Here is a 10,153-nt window from a genome sequence, read left to right on the forward strand (position 1 = left end):
TGTCGTGCCTCTTCAATGGCACCGCATCTCCAAATTTGAAGAAAATTGTTGGCAAAAAGGCTGTTCTCTCTGTTTCTCGAAACATGTACAGTGGCGAGACAAATTCCGAAGTCGTCAGCGCACTGGCTTCCGGCGGCGACTCTGGTCGCATGCGGGCACTGAAGCAGCCAGGCTTGCGGTTTCGCCCGCGGATCTCCTCTACTTTGTTCTAAGAATCGAATCTGCATGCCGTTGCGGAGCTTTGTTTCGCAGAGCACCACCGTGGGTGAAGGCCACCAGGGGAAGGTAGGTACGCTTTCTGGGCAGGATTCCTGGGGTTCTAGACAAAATTCTGTTATGGCTTAAGACTCCAGTGTTCGCCGTGGTCGCCTTACACCTCACCGGAACAAAGTCAAGAAGATTGGGGGGAGGTGAGGAGGGTGGGGGGGGGCGGAGCAGCGGCCCTTGAACAGGCCGTTTAACGCCCTGGAGATACCAGAAAGGGCCCCTTGTACGCTACAGCCAAGTGATTTCCCGAAACATTTGTGACTTTTAGTATGCGCTTCGAGATTAGCTGAAGCGACTTAGAGGACAATGCTCGTTCACCGCACTTACCGAACTCTTCTACCGTTATTGTGTACGGTCAGTCTAGCTATCTGCTTGCTCTCCCAGAGCTGAATGGCACTCATCGCTGTCAGCTTCAGTGCCTTCTCACTAACAATTTGCACTTAATTTACACACCCCTAATTACTTTTCGAAGTGTCAGCAACAGATAATTGTCCCGGGTTAACAAGCTGATTGAGTGCCAGTCAATGCTCCGGAGATAAAAAAGGGCCCCCTGTGCCCCAAAGTAGGTAGATTTTGCAAAATAATCGTAACATTTTGTATGAGCTTTGAGGGTAACTACGGTAACTTACAGGACATTGCTTTTTCAGCGGACATTAATCCACAGGTCTATTTTTATTTCGCTAGAAATATTTAATCTCATCCCTTCCAGAATAATTTCTTCACTTCATTGTTCCTTACCAACACAATTGAACGGATCTCTGCAGATTATTCAGACATGGAAATCACATCGCCCGAGCAATTTTTTTACGGCCATCATTGAAAAAACTTGGTTCATCACACCAGGCATGTATTTTTGTTTTATGTTACAGCGGTGGTTCTAGTATTTGTAATCTTTTGCATAATTGGAAGAAGGTTATGAGATAATATTCTCCAGGTAAACAGGAAACAACTGCTACCAAAAAACCAAAACTTATTGGTACCGTTTTCATTAAAACATTCTTGTGCTGAGAATATCTTGAGCCTTTTACTTAAACGCTTTCTCACCACAAAACAGGGTATTCAATTTTTATTCGATAAGTAATTTCACTACACGAGATAAGTTCTTTCAATCTTGTTTTACCACTATGTAATTAAATATTTAAGCTTCGCCGCTGTATCATAATTTGCTGCTCGTACCCATTTTGGGACATACAGCTCGTCATGTTTTACCATACAAATGAATACCTGTGTCTTCATACACGTAAATGATTTGGCCATTTTGCAGAAAAGTCACAACCGTGTTTTTGATTGCTACAACATGCATGATTTTTTACACACATTTGGAAGTAACAAAATAAAGCTTTTAATATTATACATAACAGAAAAAAATATTACAAAAACTTGCTGAACTTTATGGTGAGAAATTTTGTCTGAAGTATTATACGAGCTGAGAACGTGCTATCATAAACAAATATGGGCGCGAAAATTTCATATAATACTCAATACCCGGCAGGGGCACCTTCCCTTTCAAGGTGACGGTAGTGGCGACACCGCGGACCCCGAGCCCATGTAAGTTGTACCCACTGATGGCCCGGTTGTGCGTTGCTGAGCCGTGTCCGGAGAAAAGGGAATCCTGGTGGATGAGCTAAAGCCGGGGTTGTTTTGGACCTTCGGCACCCCCGGTAGAAGCAGCAGGCCACTTTGGCCTTTGCTTCTCACAGACGGTGCCCCGGCCTGACCCACCCGGGGTAATCATCCAGTCGCGTTTTCCTGCCACCCTCTTAGCTCTTTCCCCTTGATATCTTCTTTGCTACCCCAGTTGTGTCATCTCTTCTTTTACTTATTTCCACACATTTCCAGTCGGAGAGGGTTACCCTGTGTAAGGAATCAACCTTACGGACTTAAACAGTGTTATAGCAGCAATGTATGGCTAACGCACATCTAGTGCGTTCCCAGGTTCGGCTTGGTGGTGGGCGGCCAGCATAGCTGCTGAACTGATTTCACTTGTACAGAGATGCAGAAAATTGTTCTTCTTCAAGATATTCTCCATCCTGTGATCTTCCTCTAAGACGGGGGTCAACGAAGCAGTCCAGAAGTTTTTCACTTCCAAAAAATTCAGAAAATGTTCTCAAGTCCCACGTCATGCACTATGAAAAAATAGGCAAGTCAATGAGACGTCGGTCACTATTCTTGGTACCCAAATTTCTAACGAATGAGCTAGGTGGCGGCTGTAAAGTAAGCAAGTGGGGAAGCGGTGAACTTCTGTTAGAAGTAGAAGACACCCCTCAGTGTGCCAAGTTGACAAAAATAACCACTGTTGGTGTCACCCCTGTGGGCATCACTTCCCACCGACCTATGAACACTACCAGAGGTGTTATGTCTAATGAAGACTTTGTGAACTTGTCTGAGCAAGAACTTCTGGAAGGGGTATAGAGCCAGAACGTTGTGAATCTTCAACGAATAAAATACTTTGAGATTGGAAGGAAATTTCTATTGAGCATGTAATCCTCACATTTCCGACCACTGTACTGCTCAATTCTGTCGAGGCAGGCTACGTTCAAATCCTTTGTTGGTATATTCCAAAGCTTCTACGGTGCTATAAATGCCATATATTTGGACATGGGTCACTGAGATGCCGCAGCAAGGCAGCCTGTCCGATGTGTAGCCTTCCCGAGCACTCGCCTGACACCTGTGAAGCTCCACTTCACTGTGTAATGCAAGGGAGAGCACGCCGCTTTTCCCGCGATTGTGCTGGCAGTAAAAGAAAGAAAAAGAAAGACAGTAATCCGTCGTTAAAACCAACTCGCTTTACTAGAAATATCGCTTCATTCGAAATGTCTTCTCGTCCCAACCCAAACATGAATTTTAGGCCGCATTATTCGAACACCACGAAGAGATTGACCAGCTTAGAGTGAAGGGTGGAGCGGACGCGCCGCCGAGCGTCGGCGACTAAGCACGAGTCGGGCTCTCAACATGGCGGGTCAACGCAAGCTGGGGCTTCCCCGGCGATTTTCTCGATCCGGTCATGACTTATTCACCACATCTGATTTCAGACAAACAGTTCGAATGCCTAGTAGGGCCATTGACATTAGTCAATGATGCGCGAACACCGAGGCTCGTTCCATAGAATCAGAACTGTCGGCAAGGCGCCAAAGAAATATTGTGTCGGACACTAACGGCTGCAGAGCTCGGGGAAAAATGCCCAGTCATCATGAATGCCCAGTCATCGTGTAAAGCCGGCTGGTTTTGCATGATTGCGTTGAGCACCCACAATGAACGGTTAATCGTTTTTAGTCTCCACAATTACAACTTCAAACTAGAGCCACTCCATTTACGGTGATTTCCAGCGCGGAATACTCGTTGGTTCCGTGACTCCCGCACGCCGCCTATAAATGTTGCCACGGCCAGTGCCGCTTTTATGTGCGGCGACCGCAGCGTCATGCAATGCTTGGCCAAATTAGAGCAGGGGTTGCTCGCGCCCCGCAACAGCTTGAAACAGCCAAAGCTCGCGGCTTTTTCTACACCTTAATAAAGTTTTGCTTCACGGAATACATTGTGTTTTCATTCCTCACAGATGTGGCGCAATTAAATCTTAAATTTGTTAGCTTTTTTTCGAGATGTCGCTTATATCAAAAACCCCGCTTGTAACGAAATCTTTGTTCGTCCCCCTGACTTCGTTATAACAAGGCATTACTGTAATTGCTCTGAAGTATAAGGAAAACCTTACATTTACGAAAGCATGAACGAGACTGTTCCTGTCACACATTAGCTTTGCAGTTGTAGCGCGACAGCGGGCAGCGCTACACTCGGTTAGAGTTCCCCTTGGAACCCTCCCAGCAAGGCACCAAGGGACACCGCAAACCCCTCACGGCCGGTTGTTAAGGCCACCGCATATGCCACAAGAGAAGCGTCAAGTGCTGCCCCAGCAGCCCTTGATGCCAGCACTAGGCCCCCTTCTGGCACTGCACTGCCGGTCTCTGCTGAGATGCAGGTGGCCGCAACCAGCCAGCTTATCCCTGCTGTCGAGGATTCGCAAGAAGCCATGGGCATCACGCCAAGCTCTCCTTTGCGCGGTACGCAGAGACCGTGGGGTACGTGCCTTGACCGTTCAAAGTAAAAGCCACCTAGGGTTACGGCACCGAGGAAGGGTTGTTGAGCCTCGGAAAGTGACAGCATGAAAATTCATTTATTCCTTGTTCAGCATAAGCTGATGGTAACTGATATTCGAGTCCAATTAAACTGCAGAGGCCTCTTGAAAAAACTTAGACGACATTTATGAATTGCTGTCACAACACAAAAAAAGTATCGTGTCGTCAGGCAACTCACTTAAGGGCAAAGCAGAGAAACGCTTTCAAAAACTATTCCGCATTTACGAAATACAGGAATGTTTGCATGCACCCCTCTGGAGGAGTTGCGATTATCGTGCAAAAGACAGCGCCATGCAATTCCATGTCGCTACAGACTAGTTTAGAGGCTGTAGCCGTAGGATCGATTATCTTTGATAAAGTGGTAACAGTATGCTGGTCGTACATGCCCCCAGACGACGCACTGTCTAGTGCGGAGCTTGACACATTAGTTGATAAGCTACCCGAGCCGTATCTACTAGTTGGGAACTGCAATGCTCACCACCCACTCGGGGGGTCTGCACGCACTGATGTTCGAGCACGACTCTGAAAAATGTTTGCTATCATCAGGAGAATGCATTTTGAACAATAAAGTCCAAACATACTACAATACAACCCATGTCACGTGCTCCTGCATAGATGTCTACATAGTTTCTCCAGTTCTGTTTCCAGCGCTCAAGTGGAAGGTAATTAGTAACCTTTACGGAAGGGATAACTTCCCAAGCAGCCTCAAACTTTTAGACAATAATAAAGACAACACTCCGCACCCACAAAAGTACCAGGAGGAGGCCGCAGAGTGGAAAAATTCAAAGAGCTCTGGGACTTTCACTATGCACTTATATACCACATTGGTATTGATGAAGCTGCAGAGACCCTGACCAACCACATATTCGAAGAAGCACTTAACTATATTCCACAGACTTCTTCTGGTAGGGCAACTTATCCAAATCCTTGGTGGATATTGGTGATTGCAGGAAGGCCCGTGAGGAACAGAATAAGGCGTGGGGTGTCTTGCGTAGGTACCAGGCGACCGGAAATCTGTTACGTTTGAAGCAGGCAAAGGCCAATGGCAGACGGAATCGTCGTATTGCAAAAAGAGAAATCTGGATGAAGTTTCTGTCGTCAATCACAACATATACTGATACAGCGGAAAGTATGAAGAAGAATAAAGCACTCAGAGAAAGCAACACAGCTATTTATCCTCTAATCAGCACAGGCGGAGACACTTTACAAGACCAAGCGAACGCTCTAGGCGATCATTTTGAGCGCATATCAAGCTTAGCTCACTACTGAAGTAGTTTTCTGAGGCACAAAATGTTAGAATAACAAACGATAATACATTACTAAAGGCTGTCTGATGCCTGGTATAATTGCCTTTTTACCATGCAAGAGCTGAAAGTTGCCTCTGCCGCTTGGGAAATCAGCACCAAGTGCAGACTTAATAACCTATATTATGATTAGGCACCTTCATGATGCCATGCTCGAAGAACTTTTGCTGTTGCTCAACAAGATATTGCACGAAGCACAATTTCCAAAGGAGTGAAAGAGGCTATTGTGATGCCGATTCTAAACAAAGAGAAAGACCCAGCCCTTGCAACAAGTTTTAGTCTAATCGATTTGACCAGTTACATATGCAAAGTCTTGGAAAAATAGTTCAAGTCTCGGAAAAAATGTATTGTCGTGAGTGCAATGGTATTATCGAGAATCGACAGACAGGGTTTCGCTCTTGGAGATCCCCAACGAATCATCTGGTAACTTGAATGTTATACTAGAGATGCGTTTGTACACAAGAAGCATTTTTTATCCATTTTTTGACCTACAGAAAGCCATGACACAGCATGGAATTATGGTATTCGTCGGGATCTCAGCGTATTGGTGTTTCCGGGAACATGCTTCCGGAAACTTGTGTCCTGCGTCTGTCGATCTGTCTTTTATGGAGATGCACAAGAAAACAGCTCCAAGGCAACTAATTATGCAGCACTTTTGGTACGTACAGAAGAAATACACAGTCTGAGTTCTACACAGATGCGTACAAGTCCATAGATGATATTGCATGTGCTGAACATGGGCTTAACGTTTTACAAAAAAGATGCTAAAACCACAGCCTTATTCACTGCTGAATCACATAGTCTTCATTTTGCTGTAAAGCATTTAATTGATGACAAAGTTCAGAGGTCAGTTATTTTCACAGACGCTCAAAGTGCAGTGAGGGCCATGTCGTCAGGCACATTACAGGGAAATACAGTTTTCATTAAACTTCTCGAGCACCTCTTCTTAGCACACAAGCAAAACCTGGAAGTCAGTCTGGTGAGTTCCGGGCCACTGCTGCATAGCCAGAAATGAAGAAGCAGACAGGAATGATGTAGCGGCTGTTCTTCAGAGTACACTATAATTTCTACGCATGCCTTATGAGGATCTTAAATTGTGTGTTCGAAAGAGACTGCGCGACCACTGGAAGCAAGAGTGGAACATGCAGGAAACAAATATCCTGTATATGATAAAACCAAAAAAACTCCTTCTCCCCTCCCCGAAGGGGATCGTGTGGAAATGCGAATACATTGGGTGCACCGATGAGTGCGTTGCGGCAAGCAGTAACGGAGAGAGGCGTGCGCTCCACTGAATTTATATACATTTTCCGAGCGCAGCGAGCGGAGAGAGGGTACGCGGAGAGGAGAGAGAGACCCGCGCAACACGCCCGCCCCGCGCGCGAGCTCTCTCTCCCGCCGAGCTCCGCGATGCGAGCGCCCTCACACGCCCGAGCGCGCTCCTCTCCTCCACTCACTCTCCGCTACTCCGCCCGAGCTCTGCGATGCGAGCGCCCTCACGGGCCCGAGCGCGCTCCTCCTCTCACTTTGTCCTCCGCTACTCCCGCCCGCGCTACCACCTACTCTGGTTGCTAGGCGCGCCAAAGCTGTTGCTAAGGGCGAGGAGGAGCGCGGAGAGATAACACCTCCGGGCGCGCGCCGACGGAGCGCGACAACCCCCGACTGTAGCGGCGCGGGTCCGCCGCGCCGAGACGACGACGACGACGACGGCGAAGGCAGAACTACGAGGCGCGCGCTCACGTGCGCTCGCCCTGGAGGAATGCAGGCGCATGCCGACGGAGCACGACAATCTCCGACTAAGAAATGCATTCGCATTTAAAAGAGGTAAATCAGTCACAGACAAACGAGAAAGGGTAATCAAAGTAACTCTCTGTACACTGCGGATAGGCAATTCTCTTGCTACACAAGCATCCCTATTGAAAGGTACAGAAAAGCCACGCTGCTCGTGATGGTGAGGGTTGTTATCCGTCATTCACATACTAGGGGAATGCAAAATACTTGAACAGCATAGAAAGCGCCATTTTCCAGAATTATATACAGGCATGATACCTCAACATCCACTGCTATTTCTATCTGATGAGCCAACTTTTTCTCTTAACCGTGTTTTTAAGTAGTGGTGGGACGTAGATTTCTTAAGATATGTGTCCTATTATTCATGAGCTCAGTCAGCATCTGACCCTTTAGCCTGAAAAGTCTTGTCATTGTGATATTTGTTTTTACTTGTTCCTTTACACCAATTTTTACTATGTAGTTTTTATTTATATATAAATTTTAGAACGTTATTATATATAATCGCCACCTCATTTTCATTTTTAACAAATCCTCACCATAGTACTGCCGCTCTTTGGCATGGATGTCTATGTGCCAAGAAAACCTAGCATCATCATCATCTAACAGTTCATAGCGTACGCGACTCAATAAGTACGGAAGTTGGAACTTTGTGCGAGAAGAAAACAAATTGCATGACGCAAGCCGCCCCAATCACTGCACCAGTTTTCCGAACAAAGATAGGTCAAGATCTCAAGCGCTGTCCCAAGCAAGGGCTGAGCGCCAGGCGGGGAGTTCATAATTCACCGTCAGGTACTCGGCGCCACAAAGGCAGACGGTTGCACATAGGGGCTACAAGAGCCACACCGTACGCTCAACTAGGAAACCACCTGCGGCAAGAAATGCCACGAGACATGCCCCGGTCCCGCCGCGGTGGCTAAGTTGCTAAGGCGTTACGCTGCTGAGCCCGATGTCGCGGGTTCGATTCATGAACGCGGCTGTAGCTTTTCTGATGGAGGCGAAAAGCAAGAACGCCCGTGGGTACGGGATTTCGGCGCACGCTTAAGATCGCCAGGTGGTGAAAATAATCCGGCACACTCCACTACGGCGCGCCTCATCACCTGCGTTGCGTCTGCGCGTTAACCCCTGCAACCAATCAATCAGACATGCCCCAGCAATGTTGCAACGCGGCAAGAAGGCCGGGGGCGCGCCTTATGGACAAGGGTAAGTAGCACCTTGAAGCGTCCGCATCCTATTACCATTTGAAGCGACGGCACTCCTCCGGGTTGACTGTATAAGGTAAAGAAACCAGTACGTGCCCTGCGCTAAGCGGATTTCAACCCGGTACCTTCCGCACGCAAGGCGAATTTTGCACCTCTGAGCTATCGCTGCGAATTCTAAAAGTTACGATCCCTAACACCGGGTATCACTGACAAAAATGGGTAATTTTCTAAGCCTCATAGTCACTTCCGGAGGGTGCTTCTACGAATTTTTCTCGTTGGTGCCAGACGGTACCGAAGTACCTGCACTCTTTCTTTCGTATGGTACCAACCTACGTGGTGATTTCTTTCCACTACAATGGATCCCCCGTTCTAGGCGTGCCTGTATGCGTTCTTCTAAAATATCGAATAAACAGTGGCTACAGAAGAACCTATCACGTTTGTGGCAGTGGTGGCGGGTTTCGAATCCCTTTATCTGTGGCCGAGATCAGCACACTTGTACTCTTCTGTGGGGTGGAAGCCCATTAGACGCAGGACCCAACCGAAGCCATTCGAGGTACCTATTCCATTGGTTCCCACGGCTTCTTGCAGTCAAGCTCCAAGCGTTTATTCTCATGTCGAGAGGATGTACGTTACAGAAACGCTTGTGGCCTTAAAATACCTTAGTTATCCCATGGAAAATCTGCAGTTTTTCAGCTGCCGTAATCCATATAGGCTATTTGCTACACAAGCCGGTTTAGCTTTCTCACCATTGTGGTCACTCACAGGAGCCGAAGTTCATGACGGGGAGTCACTTCTACGTATTTTATCGGTAGATACCTGCCTCAATCAAGGCAGACGTGTGCATGTGGTGACTGACTTCCACATCCACGGTAGGCTCTCAACTAGGAACCGCCTGTGGCAGGAACTGTCGCCATCTTCTTTCACTCCATGGCAATGCAGTGTTATAAAGGACGGGGCGCACCGCCATGGACAGCTCCCAAGAGTAAAGGAAGCTTTTTATGCGCAAATTTCCCTTTCTAGGGTCTGCACTCAAACAGGGACGCCTCTACGCAATTACGAAACCGGTGGGCGCGTGGTTGCACGCGGATTCGAAGCCAGTACCTCTCGCATACGAATAACCACAGCAATATATCAGTGGTACAGCACTCGTCTCGTATTTGGGAGGTAACATAATTAAATCTGCGTATCGCATGGGACTCACCCATTTTTTTTAAAGGCACAAGCATTCCTGGTTGAGAACGAACCCTTGAAACGAGAAATAACGCTTCAAAACTACTTTTACCTTGGGAGAGGACCCTGAATCTTGTAGATCGTTCCGGGCCCACCCGCCTGCTATAAAACCCCGATCTCTGGGGGGTGTCAGGACTAGGCCGCTAGCATATCCTGCCACAGGGTGTAACATTTTCACCATGCACCCTGGCTGTGGAACCCACCATGTGCATGCACGCGCATTATTGGCGCCGGGAAC

This window comes from Haemaphysalis longicornis, unplaced genomic scaffold (genome assembly GCF_048455015.1).
Source record: "Haemaphysalis longicornis isolate Haplotype H1 unplaced genomic scaffold, Haemaphysalis longicornis Haplotype H1 scaffold_5, whole genome shotgun sequence".
Taxonomy (NCBI): Eukaryota; Metazoa; Arthropoda; class Arachnida; order Ixodida; family Ixodidae; genus Haemaphysalis; species Haemaphysalis longicornis.